This window comes from Diabrotica undecimpunctata, chromosome 9 (assembly GCF_040954645.1).
Source record: "Diabrotica undecimpunctata isolate CICGRU chromosome 9, icDiaUnde3, whole genome shotgun sequence".
NCBI lineage: Eukaryota > Metazoa > Arthropoda > Insecta > Coleoptera > Chrysomelidae > Diabrotica > Diabrotica undecimpunctata.
Window position 1 is genome coordinate 30,761,199 of NC_092811.1, and position 22,233 is coordinate 30,783,431.

The 22,233-nt window shown below is 32.8% G+C and overlaps 1 protein-coding gene across 1 annotated transcript in view; it reads left to right on the forward strand.

Moving 5' to 3' along the window:
• Positions 1 to 10,031: 10,031 nt before the first annotated feature.
• Positions 10,032 to 22,233, forward strand: part of LOC140449339 (uncharacterized) — a 101,022-nt gene continuing 88,820 nt past the window's right edge. Inside the window, exon 1 of the mRNA XM_072542474.1 lies at positions 10,032 to 10,133. The gene's annotated coding sequence lies outside the window, so the exon portion shown is untranslated. The remainder of the gene's footprint in view (positions 10,134 to 22,233) is intronic.

The window sequence follows — 22,233 nt, forward strand, 5'->3', positions numbered from 1 at the left end:
TCGGATAGGTTATCTTCGACGATTTTGGGAAAGTTTTTTGTCGACGTCGGCAATGACTACATGAAAGATTTGAGAATCGTTAGGAACGGGTTGCGAATTAGGGGGTTTTCGGGATTTATATCCTGAGTTATAACAGGAAAAATATCTAGTTTTATTTTGTTAACGTATATGTTGCGTGCAATTTTCTTCAACCTAGTTGTTTTGGTATTTTATCTTATACTACATATATGTATATTAATATTATATATGTATATACGTATATTAATATCTTCAAGATATTAACAAGTTATCGGGAAAGAGCTCCGAAAGAGAAAGGTAATTGTTCAAAGATTATCATCCTATAGTTTATAACTCCGTTATAAATACCGGTCAACTTTGACCGGTTCGCGCGTAATTCAACTTTTACTAAGGCGTCTTTCCGAGTTTTTTCTCACACCGTTTTCTAATTTTAATTTAAACTAATAGTTACCGAGATATTATATTTGTTTATAGGCCAAAAAATTTTGGGAGTTTTGGCAACACTGATCTCCATAAGCCTAATGTTATTTTCTTAACGTGAAACGCTCTTTAGCTAGAATATTGTATGTATTAATGTTTTACTTTTTCGTACTTTGAATATACATATTTTTTAACAAACGGAAGGTGACTAACGTTACCTTCGTGTTCGATTTATTACGGCAACAATTTATTTATTACCTAATGACGAATAATATAATATTTATTCTAACACCTAAATTGACATTTAGTTATTTAACCCTTAAGTACTTACATATGAATATTGGAACACAATTACTGACATGTCGTCTGTGAGACTACCCTAAATAAAAAGCATTTTCTTGCACGTTTTTTGTGAAATTCAGTTAAATACATTTTAAAAGTTTTAATTACATTCATTAGCAATAACATTTTCAATAAATATCAAAAACCAACACAAAGTAATTGTAAAAAAATTATTACTTTGGAAACCGAAAAATATAAAGTGTAACACTTGAAAAGTTTACAGTAAAAAAAACTATTGTACCGTTTTTAAATAAAACGAGCGGTTCTTAATTTATATAAATATATTTATTTATAAGTTTACGGCACGAAAATATCTTATCAACTAAACTTTGCTAATATAGGAGCTACTTTAATTCGTTTGTTTGACGCTATGCTGATGTATCGTCTGACAGATTACGCCTAAAATTTATTGTCGGATAATTTCGGTTCAGTTCGGGATCTAATTTTAATATTTAGTAAATACGTTTGTTTTAATGTTATTTGAGAGTATACTGACGGAAAACTAAATATTTGATTAATTACGTTAGATATTACAGTTCTAAAAACAGCCGTAGTCTGGTAGACTACGCATCAGTACTTAAGAGTTATATATATACATCGGTTTAGAACGTCTTTCGACGTTGTCCGATACCTAAACATCATCTCTTCCTATCTTCGCAGTCGTTTGTTTTTAAATTTCTTTCGCTCATGGACTTGTTTACGCCGTGTTGCCATTCTAATCTGGGTCTTCCTCTTTTCCTTCGACCTATCGGTTGCCATTCTACTACTTTTTTGGGGAGTCTTGTTGCTGGCATCCGTTGAACATGCCCATACCACCTTAATTGTTTCTTCTCTATATCTTGAGTTATATTTCCTTCTATTCCCATATGTTGTTTTATTACATCATTTCTGATTCGGTCTCGTCTGGAAATACCTAAAGATCTTCTCATTGCATCCATCTCTACTGCTTCTATTCGCTTTTTGTTCTTTTCACTAATTCTCCATGTTTCAGCGCCATAAAGAAAAGTAGTTTTAATCATGGTCTCATATATATTAAATTTTCTTCCTTTCGTTATTTCTTTACTCCACAGTATACCATTGAGACATCCTAAGACTTTCTTTGCTTGAGTGATTCGTTTTTCTATTTCCCGTGTATCAGTTCCTGTATTGTCAAAGGCAACACCCAAGTAGTCATAGCTCTGACAGCAGGAAATATGTTGTCCGTTTTCGAGGTCTCTGTTATCTGACTCGTTTCCAATACAAAGATATTTGGTTTTTGTTGTATTGACATTCTTTCCCCAGTCAAGTTAAGAGTTAAATATGGGTAAAATCATGTCAACGGAGTGATATAAACATTGAATTCTTAATCACAACTTGTGTTAAATGTATTGGAGTATTTCGAATTAGAAAAAAATGAATGGAGGGCTTTTGCAGTCATTTTCACCTGTTCAACAGGTAACATATTGAAATGTACGTTCGTTTATCAAAATACATATTATTGAACAATTCTCTATTTAAGAGAGTAACGCCTGCATTAAAAATATCACGACGGAGAGTACGCTCAATAAATTATAAAAAGGAAAGAAAATAATCAAATTATTTCAAAGCCAGGTAAAAGTAGGCCTCGTTTGAAAAACAAGACAACCGATCTATCCGAGGGATCAAAAACAGTATTGCGTTATACAGTGTGTAACAACAAAGTAAGTACTCTAATTTCTTTAATCTGAAAATAAATATATTAATACTCCAGTCGTCAGAGACGAGAATGCCACCGAACCTCTAAAAATCATACAAACGGGTAAAAACGCAAAAAAAATCAATTTACCAAGAATTTGTAGACTGTAGAAAAAAAATGTTTCAAATTAAAAATTTAGCTGAGATAATTTTAAACAAAAATGTTTACGCATTTTTGCATGTCAGCAGTGGCGCACCCAGAATTTGTCTTAGGGGGGGGGTTTTGAAATTTTTTTATGCTACCTACCTCTATTTTGAGTTCCTAAAATTTAGGTTTTGGTTTAATTTAAAGTACTGAAGATAGCGGTGCCAAACCGCTATGCATTCAGGTATCTATTATCCTGCCTACCAACTAAAACCACCACTCTTACTTGTGCGCAGTTGACTGTCGCACGTACCGTACTCCGAAAGTGGGGTGGCCACTGTAAGGCTGACGACATTTTTGGAACACTCCCTTCTCTTATCTAGATCTTATCTATTGTTCTGAAGCTATTTTCTTGTGGCATTTTAAAGACATTACTATTTTAATGGGAATAAGCCACAATTGAAGGTTTTAATAAGGTTATTGACGTTTGAAATAAATCCAACTTGTAAATACAATACATTTTGAAGACGGCTATAGCCGTATTCCCGTTCTCCTCCGCCAATCCTCCCAGTCCAAGGTATGCTCCTCCTCCAAACCTCTCGATTCCATCGCTCTTCTAATTCCTTCATTCCATGAGCGTCGAGGTCTACCTCTTTTTCTTCTTCCAGGGGGCTTCCATTTGTGAAGTTTTTGGGGCCAACGTTCGTCAGACATTCTCAATAGATGTCCAAACCATTTTAAACCTCTTCTTTCTATTCTGTCAATGACCGTTTCTGTAGCATTCATGTTATTTCTTATAGATTCGTTGGTCTTCCTTTCCTGCCGTGATGTTCTAGCACTTCTTCTCAAATAATCCATTTCAACTGCCAACGATCTTCTCTTCAGGTCTACATTATTTGTCCATACTTCAGAGCCATAACAAAGAACTGATTCAACCATTTTTTGCCCTATTCTTTTATTGTTCCTTTTGGAAATATTGTGATCCCTCCATAAGGAGTTCAGACATCCTACAATTTTACGTTCCTGATTAATTTGTGTTTAATTTCGGTTTCTCCCAAGCTGTTCTTATTAATGAGTAGACCTAAATATTTAAATTTTGCCACTAGTTTGATTTACACGTCCTCGTCTATCAACACTTCAAACCTTGCATCTGAATTGATAACTAAGTAAATATTCTGTTTTCTTCATGCTGACTTGTAACCATCATTTTAAATATTCTCACTATAACGCTTTATCATAAATTCTAGATCAAAAGAATCTTGAGCTAGGATGACTTGGTCATCCGCAAAGTTCAGGGAGAACAGTACGTCATTTCCTATGGGGATCCCCATTCCCTGGCAGGGGTTTTTCCAATTTTGGAGGGCTGTCTCAATATATAAATTAAACAGTAAGGGTGACATATTGCATCCTTGGTTTAGTCCTTTAGTTACTTTTATTGGCTCTGATAGTCTATATCCGATTTTTAGGTAAGTAGTGTTATCCCAGTATACTTCTGTGATTATTCCTAAAAGGTATAAACTAATGTCGAGTTGTTGTTAAGCTTGCCACAATTTAAGTCTTGGAACTGTATCATACGCCTTTTCTAGGTCGATGAAGTTATCAGTGCAAGATCAAAGATCAACAATTCAAACGTCAATAAACTTATTTTAACCTTCAATTACGACTTATTTCCATTAAAATAGTAATTAGATCTTATCTCTGTCGTTAGCTCGGTTGGTGTTTCTCTTCTTCTTCTTTCTTTTTTATGACTGCTTGGATGTAATTGTGAACACTATTCCATCCCTCCGTATTTTCCGTCATTTTCACGATCATCTCTCTTACAGTCACAGGGTTCATACCTATTTTTTTATACATTCTGTTTCTTTCCACTGTACATCTATTACACTCCAGCATTGTGTGAGTAATAATGTCGGAATATTCGCAGTATAGGTATTTATCTGTATCTGTCTTTCTGAACCCATCAAGATACGCCCTAAAACAGACAATCTACCCAGTCCCTTAGGCTCGGGATCAGCATCTTTGTCCACTGAGCAACATCTTCCTTGTTGTTCCACTCTTCTTGCCATCTTTCCATTGATCTTTCCCTTTCTTCTTTTTTTTATAGCTGTTATAGCTGTATGCTTTCTTCTCCCATAGAGATGTCTCCTTTCTACTGCTAACACATGCAGAGGAATACAACCCGTGATAGTCCACAAGGCCGCCGCAGATACAGTCCTGTAGGCGCATGCTACTCGCAACAGACTCGTTCTGTCTACTTTTTCATAAGCCTAATATTAGGTATCGATATCTAAATATAATGAAAAATATTATGAATTATTGTGTATTAATACAATAATACAATAATTATTGTGTTCTACTTATTTAAAGTGGTAATTTAATTATTCAATCAGCGTTTTGGATTTTTTGTATTATGTGTGAAAGACATAAGGTACATTTTCCTACTATTCTTTATATATTGTTTACTTTATATGCCCTGTGGGGGGGGGGGGTTTAACCCCCCAAAACCCCCCCCCTGGGTGCGCCACAGCATGTCAGTTACGCGCGCGATATCAATGTTCAATAAAATTTGTATCAGCTCGACGGTAAAAATTCGATATATTTTGATCCAAATGTCCTATCGACAAAAATCAAGATGTATTTGAAAGGCAAAGAGTACAGATTTCGTATGCAGTTTTTGTGTTTTGCCGAGAATAAACTCAGTTTTTATAAAGGTGTTAAATAAATAAATGTAGCGCGATTTTTGTCATTTTTTATGATTTTCACGAGATCAATACAATTTATCCCTTTCATTGACTGGCCACTATGAAGTTTCGATTACTAAAGCCTAACCTTTAAAACCTATAGCATGCAATTTTAGGTTTGAATTTTGACAACAAATGTGAGGCATTTGAAATATGCTTAAAAAACGCTGGATTTAAACTTTCACACAACAAATAATCTAAAGCATTTAAAACTTTTTTTTTCAATTACGCTAGTATGTTTTTCAAAAAAACAAATTTTTATAAACTACATCTAAAACCGTCTTCTTAAATGCATTTTCCGTGACGTGTTTGTTTTTTATGTAAAACATTAAATTCTGCGTTTTTTATTCATATTTCAAATGCCTCATATTTGTTACCACAACTCAAAACTGAAATGATATATTATAGATTTTAAAGGTTGATCTCTAAAAATGAAAATTTTACTACCACTGGTCAATGAAAGTGATCAATTTTATTGATCTTCCGAGAATCGTAAAAAATGGCAAAAATCGCGCCAAGTTAATTTATTGAACACCTTTATAAAAGCTGAGTTTATTCTCGGCAAAACACAAAAACTGCATACGAAATCTGTACTCTTTGCCTTTCAAATACATCTTGATTTTTGTCGATAGGACATTTGGATCAAAATATATCGAATTTTTACCGTTGAGCTAATACAAATTTTATTGAACATTGATTTCGCGCAAGTAAGCAAGCGTTTACACAGCTGAACAGTTACCAGCTGAAGTCTGTTTGAAGAGGTTTACTCTCCGGACGCTGGAACTCAATTAAGGCACGGGTGTATGTTACCTTAAATAAAATTTAATTAAATATTAAACATCAAACATTAATAACAACATTATGTACAATCTTTGTTAACCTTATATATTTTAAAGGGTTTTTACCCTAATATTTTGGTGGCTCAGGCATGTTGTATTTTTAACCTGATGATGGAACTGTTGTTCCGAAAACGTTCGTGTTATTTGATGTAGCCCTTTTAAGGGTTTTTTAAATATACCCATTTACAAAGATTTAACCTCTTTTTTTTATAAATAAATTTGTTTAATTTATTAATGTTTTGTATTTTGAGAACGATTTCCGAAGCGAAAATCGAAACTTTAAAAATAAACTTATTTTAAACTTAAATTGTGGCTTATTTCTAATAAAAGTAAAATAAATGTTTCTCTAAAGGATTTTTCACTAAAATTTTTTCTTATTTTTAACATTTTTGGTATTTTTTTAAACGTTTTACCACTCGATTATAGTTGGTTCATCATCAGGATGTCTTGTGTTCTGCCAGATTTTTTAGGTGGTGTTCTTTAATTTAATTTTCTTTATTACACTTTGAGGGCAGGAGCTTCTGTTTTGGGTACTGACCAATAGTGCACAATTAATGCATTAATTCTTTAAATTTTTGTACCTAATTTTCCAATTCTTGCATTTTTAAGTAAATATTTCTGTATTATTCTCTTAGTGGACAATAAATCGCATTTATTGTAATTGACACATTTCAATTCATGATAGCAGAGTATGGGCAAAGAATATAGACTATATGCGTCTATATTCTTTGGTATGGGCCTCTTGAGGCAAATAGCCAGACATATCAGTAAGCGTTGAATCTGCATTACCGGCGCAGCATGGTTAAGAACCAATTAGTTAGGGTTGGAACCGATGACGTCATAGTTTAACTATTATGCGCTAGTCGGCGCCAGGTGTGTCAGGTGGGCAGTTGTGACAGGTGGGTAGATGTGACAGGTGGACAGATCACGTGGCTCGAATCACAGATGGACAGGTGCCAAAAACAAAAAGAAGAATAAGTGAAACCAACAATTGGACTTAGTGAATTCTAGGTTTTTACCCAACGTGACCGGAAGTCGATATTTGAACTCTTTGTGTAATTTGCTTCGATTGATATATTTTATGACTTCACGAATTTTGGGTCATATGTCAAACTTCCGGTCAAAAATTTTTAACTGAAAGTGATAAAAATCTGAAGTATATATTTGTTCTCGTCTTTCTAAGGCGCGTCGTATAATATATCGCTTGCACTATTTCGGCGACTTAAAAAGAGCTCTCGTAACTTTAATACCATCTTTGGATTATAAGCTTTCATTCTGTACATCATTTGTCATTCTGTCTGTTCCAATAACGGAGAAGCTGGATTTTATTGTTTTGAAATTGGTGAAAACAAAAATATAAATAAAATAAACCGATGTAAATCAAAACACCGTAAAATCACGAAGAGTAGATTGTTATGCATATAAAAAGAAAGAAAAATATTAGTTTTTTGAAGAGAATCAGTGCCAAATTTTTGCGCTACTTAATTTATTTTGTTTTTAGAATTACAGTGGGTGATCAAATTATTATGATCAGTCACAAAAATTTAAGTTTTTCAAATATGTTCAAAAATTTTATAATAAAATCATATGCCGATTAAGATATGCCAATATATTTTGTCACCAATAACCTTACTTTTTTGACGTTTACAGCTCTAGAACTGTCATTTGTGTCAAATTACGTGACAACATGCACATTGTGGTGAATTTGCGCTTGGAGTTTACAACTAAATTTGTATGTTTTTGTATTGCTTTTAAAAGATTGTGAGTGAAAAAAAAACAGTTTTAATTTTAAAGTCATTTTTAAAACATTTCGATTTTTGAGAAGAAAATCATAATGGGTAAGGCTAAAGACGTCCCTGTGTGTAAAATGGTGGAGATAAAGACACTTTTATTGAATACAAAACTTCCCCAATGTCAGATAGCTCAACAATGCCAAGTAGCACAAGCAACAGTGAGCAATATCAAGAAAAAAATTTATACCAACAAACCCCTGACTCACCAGCGTGCCCAAAAATGTGGTCGAAAGCATGTCACTACACCCAGAGATGAAAGAAAAATGAGGGATCTTCGTAAACAATAGAAAGAAGCCAAGAAGAATCCTCACGGGACTTCCCTCGTGAAGCTGGGATGCCAGTTTGTCATGACAGTCCGCAGAAGGCTTGCTGAGCAAGGTTTCAAATCATGTCGCCCTGCCAAAAAGCCAAAGTTAACCATCGAATTGATGAAAAAGAGACTGGAATGTGCCAAAGAACACCAAAATTGGACAATTGAGGATTGGAATAAGGTAAATTACATCACTACTAAAGTTTAAATCCCTATAACCACTGTTTTTATCCTAAAACAATATCTTATAGTTTTTTTTATTCACAGGTTTGTTTTTCCGATGAGTATACAGTGGAGATACTCAAGGATAAGTCGGCCTTCGTCCGAAGGCGAGTGGATGAAAAATATCACAAGGATTGCATAGTGGAGCGAGTAAAGCATCCTCTTAAGATCATGGTATGGTCTGTGATCAACAGTAAAGGCGCAGGGAGGCTGTACATTGTGAATGGAATGATGAATCAACATCAGTATATTGAAGTTCTGAAAAGAAAGCTCATGCCAAAAATCAAAGACTGGTTTGGCGAATCGGAGGATTTTACCTTTATGCACGATTCAGCACCGTATCATAATTCAAAAACAGTAACATTGTACCTGGAAAAAAAGAAAATTAAAGTACTGAAGTGGCCAGGTAATTCCCCAGACCTCAATCCGATCGAAAATATATGGGAGTTTATGAAGAGGGGGATTGCCCAGACAACTGTCACAAATAAGCAGCAGTTAATTGAGAGACTCATTGCCACCTGGCACAGAAACGATAAAATAAAAGAAGACTGCCTGAGAAACATTCAAACCATGCCAAGGATGATCAAAGCTGCCATCGAAGCTAAAGGAGGTCACACAAAATATTAAAAGAAATTGTTATTTATATATTAAATTAATATATTTATTATATATTTACATTCAAGGGGAGAAAGAAAGAAAAAAGATCAAAAAAAAATATTTTAAAATTTTGTAAAATAACGTGTTTATGATCTATTTTTATTATTTTTATATTATATTCACATCATTAGACGCTTATATACAGTTTTATTCTTTATTAAACAGCAGAATACAAAGTTTTTTGAATTGATCATAATAATCTGATCACCCACGGCGACTTAAAAACAGCACTCACGTAACTTTAATACCATCTTTGGATTATAAGCTTTCATTCTACACATCGTTTGTCATTCTATCTGTTCCAATAACGGAGAAGCTGGATTATTGTTTTGAATAGGGTGAAAACAAAAATATAAATAATATAAACCGATGTAAAAGCAAAACACCGTAAAATCACGAAGAGTAGATTGTTTAGGACCTATAAAAAGAAAGAAAAATATTAGTTTTTTGAAGAGAATCAGTGCCAAATTTTTGCACTGCTTAATTTATTTTGTTTTTAGAATTATGTAGTTTAAACTGTATGATTTAGGATTGTAACTTTTATGCCATATGCTTCTAAGTCCTCTTGCACTAAATCACTGAATATTGCTGTAGGAGAATATGGCATTTGAAGACGTATAACAATAGTAAAATTCTTGCGCAGTGAACAAAAGCGTGATTGTATTCATGGAAAGTTCAGTCACCGTTAAATAGTTTTTCAAACCTTCCCTTAATCAAAGCTTACAATACAATACACACACACATTGGATTTTTTCTTTAATTTACGCAGAAAATAGATTCCCCGATTTTCGTTTTAAAATATCGATTATAAAATACAAGAAGCAATAAACCTTACATTTTTTCATGAGAAAATCTCCGAAATAATCAATAATAAAACCATACGGAAAACAGCATGCGCTGGTCATTTTTGTTGGCCGCGTTACTGGACAGTGGTCAGTCGAATTACAGCTATTGCCACGTGGTAGTTCTTTAAGTTTTACACCGGCACTTCAGGTAATTACACTTGCACTAATTTATTTTATTATATAATTGGTTCTACGATGTTTTCAGTGATTTATAAACTGTAATAGATACAATTTTTAGTGTCTGTTTACATTCATTTAGTAGGTACATATCTTTATGGCATAGTTTACGCGGTGATATACAAATACAAAACTTAATTAACGAGTTTTAGTTTTTAATATTTGTGAGATATTCATCTTCTTCTTCTTCTTCTTCCTCTTTATAAGCAATTCTGCTTGTTCTGGTGGATTAATACCTCTATGGAAGGTTATTACTCCATCTTTTGCGCGGTCGTCCGATACTTCTTCTGCCGATTGGTGACTTATCTCTTGCTATCTACCCCATTCTGCTCAGGTGGTTATTCCATTCTTTTTTCTATTTTGTATTCATTCATTTATACACTGTACGTTAAATTTTCTTCTAATGTCTGCACTTCTCTTTCGATCTCTGAGCGTATTTCCTGTAATTCTTCTCAGTACTCTTATCTCTGCCGTTTCCAGTAGCCTTTGCGTTATGGCTGTGTTGGGTCTTGTTTCTGAGGCATATGTTATTATTGGTCTTACACTGGCTTTATCAGTTCTTGACTTCATCTCAGTGTTAATGTATCTATTTTGCCTTATAGTGTTATTAGGGCATCCTGCCAGTTTATTTGCTTTTTGTAGTTGATCTCTCACTTCTTTGTCCAGTTCTCCATAGCTGGATAATTTAATTCCCAGGTATTTTATTTCCATTACTTGTTCAATACTGATGCCGTCAATTTCTATTTTACATCCGGTTGGTTCTTTGCTGACTACTATTGTTTTAGTTTTCTGAGATGAGATTGTCATATTAAATTCTTTTGCTCTTTTGTTAAATCTGTGGATCAGTCTTTGCAGACTATCTTCATCTTGGGCTATCAATATTGCGTCGTCTGCGTAACAGAGTATTTTTATTTCTTTGTTTCCTATTCTGTATCCTCTTGCTTCGTCATTTCATCCATGAATAAATTATTCCTCTGCCTATTTCTATAGGTTCTGTAAGTTTTACATATATTCTGAGTGTTTTGGAAGATGTTTTTGATAGTTTTTATAATATTTAGAGGAACTTCTCTATTATACAGAAGATGGGATACATCTTTAAGTCTTACTCTGTCAAACGCTTTCTTTAGGTCAATAAGACACAGAAATGCTGGTCTATTACACTTTAGTGATTTCCCAGTAATTTGCTTTATAACGAATATTGCATCTGTACACGATCTTCTACTACAAAAACCCTGTTGTTTATCTGCTAAACTTATCCTCTGATTTATTAGTACTTGTAAAATTTTAGTTGTAAGTTTTAGGGTAGTATTTAACAAGTTGCTACCTTATTTTTATGCTCGTATCAGTTTCTTTTTGTAATAAAGATGTGGTTCTCAGATCTAGTTCCAGTTGCGTCGATTAAGCTGATCTTATATGTATTTCTTATATTGGTATTTTTCTTTGCGCTCATGTATTTTTTATATATTATTTCTTTATATATACACCAACACTCCGCCATTTTTGCCGCTATATTTGCCTGTTTCTTTACTATACCTGCTCTTATGGTCTCTCCTCCTCTGTCATTTACCTTTTGTAAAAATTCAGTGATGTTTTCCTATTTGGTTGCCTATTTCTGGTCATTCATCTCTTTTTTTGTGCATGTTATTTTGCTTCTCAGAATAAGTAATAAAGTAACATGTTCTTTATTTGGTCTGATTATGGCGATGGAGTTACTCTGCTAGCTACATGCCCTTCAACTATCATTTTTTCCATACCTTATCTTCTTTTACTTATATATACAAAGTATCTCAGTAACTAATCCTCAGCGAAGGTGTGGTTTTGTATTTTTTGTACTGCTAGCGTCTTTCAATATTTTCGTGAAATTAGTATTTCCGTTTTTATGAATGAACATTACATTAGTTTTCTGAATATTTATTTTGAAGTTATAATCTTTGCTTGATACGTCAAATTAACTGTCAAAGTGGTTTCAGTTTTTTCGGAGCTTTCCCAAAAAATATTAATTTTTGGGAGTTTTTGGTAGATTCCAGTCGTGTTTCTACATTTGAAGGCATCGGATCTACGTCGTGTTTTCAGTGCAGTATTTACTAATAGAGTCTACTTTATAGCAATTAGTGAAAAGTTGTGTTTAGGAGACAAGTCTATTGTATAGACCATGGCAGGTTACGGGTGGAATGGACCTGGTCCACTCTCTATTAATATAAATAAGCATAATGATAGTTTAATGGATACAATATCCTCAAATATAAATAATTATTTAATATTTAAATGGGAATAAGCCACAATTAAAGGTTAAAATACATTTATTGACGTTTCAATTTCCACTTCGGAAATCGTTCTCAAAATACAAACATTAGTAAATTAAACAAATTTTGTTTTTGTTACTTAGTGAAAAATTCTTCTAATAATTTAATTTTATCTGACTCATCTATATTGACAATTCAGACATACATTATACATTTTAAAGTAGACGACTTTAAAATGATATTGCCAATATTGTTGAGTTGCGTTCCTGGGACGACTTTACTTATAAGATAGTTCATTCGATTACATGAAACCAACTTTAACGTGAGAATATCCGTCAGAAAAAATCATAACATGTAATTCGTCTTTAAAAAGACAAATACATGCCATGATGACAGTAAAATTCTCCCGTTAGTGATTCCATAGTAAATTATGAGGGAAAAACCAGGAAAAAACCTCATAATACTATCCCGACATGGTAAGTATTTGATCTTGCATTTAGTTTACCTTCAATAAATACCAAATTCCGATTTTATATGTTTGTTATTTAAAAAATATAAATGATGTATTCTTTATATGTTACTGACTTACCAATACTGGTATTTTCCTTTTAATAACTTCCTCTTTCAATATGGGTAACCAGATCCTACTACATTCTGCCGAGGAATTCGCGACGCAATTGGTCTCATTTAGCATAATTAGAGCCGCTTCTTTGATTTTTCTCTTTTTACCATCAGTTTCTTTTAGGACTATATTTGAATCATTCCATTGAACCCTATGTTCATTATCCCATGCATGTTTACATATTTGAGATCTATCAAATTCTCTATTTTTAATATAGGATTGATGTTCACTTATTCTAACATTTAATGGCCTTGATGTTTCACCTAAATAAAACTGATCGCATTCACAAGGTATTTTATAAATGCAATTCTTTGTCCTTTCTTGTTCATTATTAGGTTTGGTTTTGGACAAAATAGATCTCAACGTGTTTGTTGTTTTGAATGTTGTTGAAATGTTAAATTTATTTCCTATCCTTTTAAGCTTTTCCGATATTTTGTTTTTATTAGTAAATTAAACAAAAAAATTTGTTTAATTTACTAATGTTTGTATTTTGAGAACGATTTCCGAAGTGGAAATTGAAACGTCAATAAATGTATTTTAACCTTTAATTGTGGCTTATTCCCATTTAAATATTAATTAATTTAAAATGCCACAAGAAAATAGCTTCAGAACAATATTAATAAATAATTATGACTTTAATAATAAATATCAACTAACTGATTCAGGCCCGTATCGGGTATTTTTGGAACATAATAATGATAAAAACCTCGGTCGCTTTGTTCCCATTATAATTGGTTTTTATTTACAACAAGAAATGAATTTGGAAACGATGTTATTGATATTTATTCTATAGGTTTAACATGTGTTAAGGTTATTTTCAGAACATACAAAATTGCTAATTTATTAATTAACAATGAAATACTTAAACAAAGTTAATCGCCCATATACCAAAATTTTTCACACATTAAAAAGGCTTAATCCGCATTGTTGATACCTTTTTCATTGAGGAGTACTCAAAGTAGTCAATTAATTCCAGTGGCTGAGGTGCGAAGAATGAAACGAAAAATAAATAACACTGAAACTAAAAAAGAAGATTTGGAAGACAGTTGGTACTAATCAATTTTATAGGCAATAAAATTCCGTCCTACATTAACATCAATATGGTTAATTTCTCTGTAGAACCATATATCCATCCAGTTGTACAAGGTACAAAATATTTGCGTTACGGTCACAATATCTCCCAGTGCAAAGGCATATTTCGTTATTCTCGATGCGCAAATGACCATTCTTCCACTGCATGTAATTCTGAGTTCCAAATGTGCATTTATTGTAAATCTTCTAATAATCCGTCAATATCAAGAGATTGTCCAATGTACAAGAAACAACATTACAAAAAACGGTAATAGCTTTCGAAAATAAGAGTTTTAAGGATGCTGAATCATCAATTAATAATACAGCTTACTTAAAAATTAAAACGAACAATAGGTTTGATATAATAAATACTGCTGGTTAGCATCAGCAAACAAAATAATTTATTATGCTTCTATAAATAAACCAAATATAAAAGCAGCTAATGCAACCGCGTTAGAATTAAAAACAAATAAAAGGCGGAGAACACAGGCTCCTCTCCAGACTACAAGTACGAGTTATCCAGAATTTGAAAATCCCAATAAAAGAAATAAGTTTTTCTTCCTCCTTCTTCATCCCCAACAGAACAGAATAATTTCATATTTTATCAAGATAAACTTTTCTCAGAGATATATTCACCAATTACAAATATAATTAATAATCAAGAAAATATTGAATTAAATAAGATCAGAGACAATATTATTTCAATTTTCCATAATAAAGAAGATAATTTAGAATCCGTTCTTACAGATAGTGAAAATGGCTTCTAAAAATATTCCAAAAATCTAATTATATTACAATGGAATAAGCTTTTCTCTACGATAAGTTTACCAATTTCTTTAGGATCTCTATGGATCAGTTTAGATAAGTTATTCCACGTAGCGTACTGACTAAGGAAATTTACAATATTATTTATCTAGTTGGGAATTGTTTTTTAGTATGCCGTTAATAGCTATTAAAAATAAAGTTGCACTAATCGTTTGTTGATTCGCAAATACTTCATTGCTTTCAGATTCAAAGTCAATTAGGTTATCGGTAGCGAATCTGTGTTGACGTAAACCACTTTGTTCAAGAGCTAGTAGTTTATTTTGCTCAAGGTATCAGAGAAGTCTACGGTTTATCATTTTTTCCATAATTTTACATATGATGTTTGTTAGGGATATTGGTTTATGAGTTTGATTTTGTTCTATGTTTGTCTGGTTTTAGTAAAGGTATTATTATAGCATCATGTCAACTACTAGGAAATACATTATTGGTCCATATGTAATTATACATATTTAGCAGATAGTCTTTGCTTTTATCAGAATTTTTTTGTAAAAGATAGCCGGTATATTTAAACAGTCAATAATTACAAATACCTTCGAGCTATAATAAACGCGGCAAGTGATCAAAATATATTTTAATAATATATTATTATCAAAACGTATTTTAATTGCTAGCACAATTTTCGTAAAAATGGAGAAACTGTTTCTTCTTAGCCTTCTATCGTCCATTTTTGATAGACCTCTTCCATCTTTTTCCATCTGTGGTTGTTCATTAAAATTTTTTTTATGCTACCTAAGGTTTTTTTAAAGATACTTTTTTTTATCTTTTTTCATGTTAATATTTATTTTCGCTCTAAATATACGATGGTCACTACCAGTTGATATGTTGTTAGTCTATTTCATTTTTGGTAGTTCCGTTAGATACGATCCATGTTCACTTTGTGTTGGGTTTCTTTTTGTAAAAGATATTCATAGCATACATGTTTTCTTCTTCCAGGAATTTCATAAGTTTCTCTTTTGCGTTTCTTATGCCGAATCCGACATTTCCAATCTTGTTTTCGGAGGCTTCAATCTTTCTTTCAATTTTGGCGTTAAAATCTCCCATGATTGTTGATCCGTTGATCCGTCTCCGTTGATGTTGTACACCATATAAAAATCAACGTTACGAGATAAAGAAAACTATAATATATTTTTATGAATACATGGAAAACACATTGGGGTACATAAAAAATATTAAATAATACAAAATATTACAAAAATTCAAAATTTAAAGGGACATCATCTTAAACAGTACAAACAAAGAAACTGCTACAATAATGCTAAGAATTAAAAAATTTAAAAACAAGCTGTACGCAACAGTAAAATATTTTTGTAGGTATTCCACTAATCGCTGTCTTCATGTTCATCGTGTGCTTTGCTGCATTCTGGACAAGCAATTTTGGTAATCGCATGTTTTTTACAGACTTACTGCAGGTACTACAAATAATTATGGTTACTCTGTTTACTCGTCTCCCACAAAAACAACAGCTTTTTCTTATTTTTGCTGGTGGCTCTTTATCAATCTGTGGATGAGATATTTTACATTTAGAAAGAAAGTTTTGAATATCAGATGGAAAACTTTTCATTTTTGCCTTTTATGAGAGATGGTGTCATCAGAGATATAGCTAAAGCTTTTAGGTAACATTGTTCTCAAGCTATTTTCTTGTGGCATTTTAAAGTAATTATTATTTAAATGGGAATAAGCCACAATTAAAGGTTAAAGTACGTTTATTGACGTTTCAATTTCCACTTCGGAAATCGTTCTCAAAATACAAACATTAGTAAATTGTTTAAATAAATTTACTAATGTTTGTATTTTGGGAACGATTTCCGAAGTGGAAATTGAAACGTCAATAAACGTACTTTAACCTTTAATTGTGGCTTATTCCCATTTAAATAGTAATTACTTTTAGGTAACGTCGTCGGTATTTCTGTGGATTTTCATGATTAACAGCGTTTTATAAAATTTGGCTATTTATACCGAGTATCTTCTAGACCTTCGAGATACTGAATCTGACCCACACATATGGACAGTATCAACCCTTGTTAGAGTTAAAGTCCTAAAATAATATTTGGTTTGTTGGTATCGAGATCGATAGAAGAATCGTTGTGCATTGTGGAAAGCAAGCCTTGTTTCGTTTTGGGAGGTACTTCTTCTTCCTATGCCGTCCCCATTAACGGAGGTTGGCGACCACATTTTTAAAGGCTCTCTATCTTTTGCAACGTGGAATAATTCGTCTACAGTCATGTTTGTCCAGTCTCGAATATTTCGCAGCAATGACTTCCTCTTTCTACCTATTCCCTTTTTGCCATCGACTCTACCCTGCATGATGACCTGCAGAAGACTATATTTATTATTTCTTAGTATGTGTCCAAGGTATGCAGTCTTGCGTACTTTTATCGTTCTCAACAATTTTTTGTCTCGACCCATTCTTCTCAGCACTTCCTCATTGGTGACCCTGGCAGTCCATGGGATTCTCAACATTCTCCGGTATATCCAAAGTTCAAAGGCTTCAATCTTTTTAACTATTTGCGCTTTTAGTGTCCATGTTTCTACCCCGTACAATAGTTGCGACCAGACGTAACATTCAACAAACCTCAGTCTCAGCGCAATATTCAGATTTTTGTCACAGAACAATTGTTTGAATTTTAAGAACGCTGCCCTTGCCATTTCTATTCGTACCCGGATCTCTTGGTCTGGATCTAATTCTGTGTTGATGTAAGCTCCCAGATATTTATATTTTGTCACTCTCTCTATTTGCTGTCCACCAAGAGTTAGTTGTTCATTATTTATTGGACTCCTTGATACTATCATAAATTTGGTCTTATCTGTGTTGATGTCAAGTCCCATTTGAATGCATTCACTATTTATTGCATCTAGTAAAGTTTGTAGATCTTCTATACTCTCAGCCATAATTACCGTGTCATCTGCAAATCTCATGGTGTTTATGATTTCTCCACCAATTCTTATTCCCTCTTTTCTTCTTTCCCATACGATACAATAGAAACATCCTTTTGAAACCTAAATATAGATTACCCTGTAGATCTTTCTTTATTTGGTAAAAGATCCAATGGAATTTCCCTCTTATTTTTTTACTGTTCCAATCATTGTTTTTTCTTGTTAAAAGCTCTTTTCATAAAGATTAGTTTGTGTACCAGTTGTCGCAAGTTAAGTTTCTGTTTTTGCCTGCCCATAGTTCTATCAAGCTCAGTGTAATAGCAGTTGGACTATTGGATTTTTGATATGGCCCTTCAGGCTGTTTACTGCAATATATTTCAATATCATTGAATCACATAAAACAAAGGCCTTAATACCATTTTTGGCTGGCTTACTTGGTATAAATTAAGTAAATCAGCATCTGCCCCGAAGAGAAATTAACATTTCATCTATTGTCATTGGTGCACTTAGGCAGTAATTATTTTAACAGTTATCTGCAAAACGGTCAAGGATAAAACAGATAGGTGCAAGTCTATCTGTTTTTTTTTTCTCAGGTCTCGTTATCCTTTTCTCAAAACCAAGTACTCTAAAAATAAATAAAAATCTGTCACAACCCATAACAGCCCTAAATATTATCGATCCAGTTCCATCTTTCGTCCATAATTCTAGAAAATGAATATGCAGATAATCATCTAATTGCAGATAAATATAGCAATCTTAAAAATGTTAATAACTTACTCTAGATATAGATTTTGCATCTCGGGGTCTATCGTAGTTTGACCGTACATTTTCTACCTCTATATTGGTCTTCTTCTTCTTCTTCGCGCGACTAGGATTACTCCTGTTTGTCTGCCTCTTATTCTGTTTCAGTCGTTGTTGACTGTACATTATCTTTCCACCTTTTTGTCGGCTTTCCAACGGGTCTTCTGCTATACGGCTTGTTGTTTTTACAGATGTTCGCTAATCTATCTGGTCCCATTCGGTTTACATGTTCGTTCCAGTTTTTTTTCTTGTTTTTACCCACCTGTTAATATTTTGAATTTTGCATTGTTCGCGTATACTTCTGTTGGTTTGTCTGTCTCTTAATGATATGCTCGCTATTGATCTTAATACTTTCATTTCGATATTGTTGATTTGTTGTTTCGTCTTTCTTGTATCGGTCCTTGTCTCCGCTGCATATGTTAGGATTGGTCTTACTGTTGTCTTGTATACTTTAATTTTGCTTTCCGTGGTCAGATATTTGTTTTTCCATATGGTTTCTCGAAGGCAGCCACTTACTCTTGCCGCTTTTGATGCTTGCCTTGTGGTCTCTGTTCTTCCCTGTCACTAGTGATCTCTACTCCTAGGTAATTGAATTTCATTACTTGTTCTACAATTTTGCCGTCTATTTCTAGTTTGCATCTACGCGGCTCTTTACTGATCACTATACATTTAGTTTTTTCTACTGATATTCTCATATTAAGTTTGTTTGCTGTGATATTGAAGGTGTGGAGCTGCCTTTGTAGGTTATCTTCGTTATCAGCAATTAGTACTGCATCATCGGCATAGCATAGTATTGTGATTTTATGCGCTCCCATGTGGTATCCGTGTCGTTTTCTTACTTCGTAAATTATTTGATTCATCACCATATTGAATAACAATGGGCTGAGCGAGTCTCCTTGGCGGATTCCTCCTTTTAGTTATATGCATTCTGTTTCCCATGTTGGCATTATAACTCTGGTCTTGTTGTTCTTGTTAATTTCATTAATATTTCTCTATATTGGTGCATTTAACAATTTGTTCAAGCATGTCAACGGTAAAAAGTTTCTCAAACGCGCTTTTTTCATCGGCAATATTTCGAGCACATTATATTGGGCTAGGAAATATTCTTACAATATTTTTCTTGCAGTTTGGGAATATCTACTATTAATTGGGTGCTTATTGCAAAGTGTTACCTTGTCTTTTTCTATAAAATAATCCTGCTTATTTTCAGTATCGCTATCGCTGTCTGACACCTCAATGTTACAACGACAATGACTTAGGCCTATTCCTGCTCTGAGGCTGAGCTGTGGCCACTATTCTCCATAACCTTTTCGTCCGAAGTATCTTGTTCTCCACTTACTTTCTCTTCACAACTCTCGTCGAATATAGCTTGCGCTAGAACCTGAAGTTCATCATCTGTGAGCCTATTTAGATTGTTTATTTTTACTCGGTCTCTAAAAATATTTTTTTATTATTTATATAGTTATTTCCTTTAAAAATAATGCCCAAAAATGCATATACAGGGTGGTCCTTAAGTAATTGTACAAACAGAAACAGTAGATTCTGCACTTTAAAATATTACGATTTAAGCCAACTTGCTTTTATAAAATGTTGATAGTAAGAAAGATACAGGGTGTTAAAGTGGAAATTTAAAATTTTATTTTTCACTATAACTTTTAAGTTTGTAAATATTTTTGGACAAAAATTTACAGTTGGATGCTTTTGAGTAGGATAAATTATAATTTTATACTTACTTTAATGTAACTAATAGAGGGCGCCACATATCCGACATGTGTGGCATAAATTTGCGCTGAACTTTTTTGCTCTTTAAACTAGCTCTATTTGTCTTCAAAAATATTAAGGATACATTATTTTTACAAAGAAAAGGTATACTTGATAGTAACCTGAAAATTCAACTGTTTTCGAGATAAATGCATTTTATAAGTCAGCTGCACAATAATTCTTAGTTTGATATTTGTGCGGTAAAGCACTGAATACCTGTAGATAAGCATAATTCATAGTTTATTCTTATTAAAACAACTCAAAGATGATAATGTAACATCACAAAATGCTATGTTATATGTGCTAAATGTCTTATTAGAGAAACGATATTTCATCTTCTTCTTTTGGTGCTGTGTTCGTATTCAGACGTTAGCCGTCATCATGTTTACAAGTTCCCTTTGCTATCGCTTCTTAAGTTTCTATAATGGCGTTGTATTACTTTTTCTCTATTGTAAAATGCTAAAGTCAAAATATGTGGTTTATGCAAGATGGTACACAACCACATTCTAGAGAGAAGGCAGTTAGAACATACTTAAATATAATGTTTCTGAACGTTGGATTGGTCATGGTAGTCATATTCCTTGGCAATGTGGTGAGATATTGATACATTTATTTAATTCATAAAAAATCCGAAAAGAATACTTTTTGTTTATTACGTAAATTGTTTACCCATTTTTATTAGGACAAATAGAAACTAGAGCACAGGTATTGAATAACACATATGTGTCCTGTTTCATAATACTTTTGCTACAAATCTAACCTGAAAGACTTAGCATTTTTACAAAAACATCACCGTTGTCCTAATAACCGATATTGTTATATATAGTAAACACACAGGCAATTTAGTTCAGCATAATATTAGTTCGTTAGTAAATCATAATAGTCCATTTGTTCGAGATGTAATTATACTTACTCGTAAGCTGGAACGTAATCATATAAATAAGTAATGTCATCGATATATTCATCCATTGTACATTATAGCCACCACATAGCCCCGAATTTAATCCGCTTGATTTTGGTGTATGGGGCGCATTAAAACAACGTGTCTATAAGAATCCCCTAAACATTCGCAACCAACTATGGGAAGAAATAAATACTGCAGCAGTTTATTTAGAACCAATCATGCTATTTAATATGAGACGATCTTTTATGGAATATATCTTTCTTAATATCAACATTTTATTAAAGCAATTTGGCTTAAATCGTAATATTTCAAAGTGTAGAATTTACTGTTTCTTTTTGTACAATTACTTAAGGACCACCCTGTATAATTAATAATAATATAATAAATTAAGAAATATAACAGGTAGCTGGTATATTTACATAATTACATGCGAGCTGTATTCTGTTCACCGTGGCGATCGAAAATACTTAACAAACGACGTTATTCACACAGCACTAAAAGGTAAACTAAAAAGCATAGAACTACGAATACAGAGAAGCGAGAGTCCTTTGAAATTTCGTGGCCAAGCCACAGTATAATGCTAAAGAATTATTTAGCGATATACTGTGGCTAAGCCGCGAATAACATTATCACAACCAGGAGAACTGAGAAAACACTAAACTAAAGTATCTACCCTAAGAGACAAAGCACTAATAGTCAGTAGGCATATCACACAATATTAATTCTTAAATAAAATTAAGCATGTCATGTTTGGGCTTTAGTATAAACACTTACTTTCAATAGATATAAAATAAAGTACTACAATAATAATAAATGAAGTTATCTATTGATGAATATGTACTTAAGGCAAAACTGTTAAGTTGGCATGGATTAAAAGCCACTGTGGAATAACTGGAAATGAAATAGTAGATGAATTGGCAAAAAACGCGGTTACACAAGGAGTATTAACTCATTATCTTTGTACATCTAG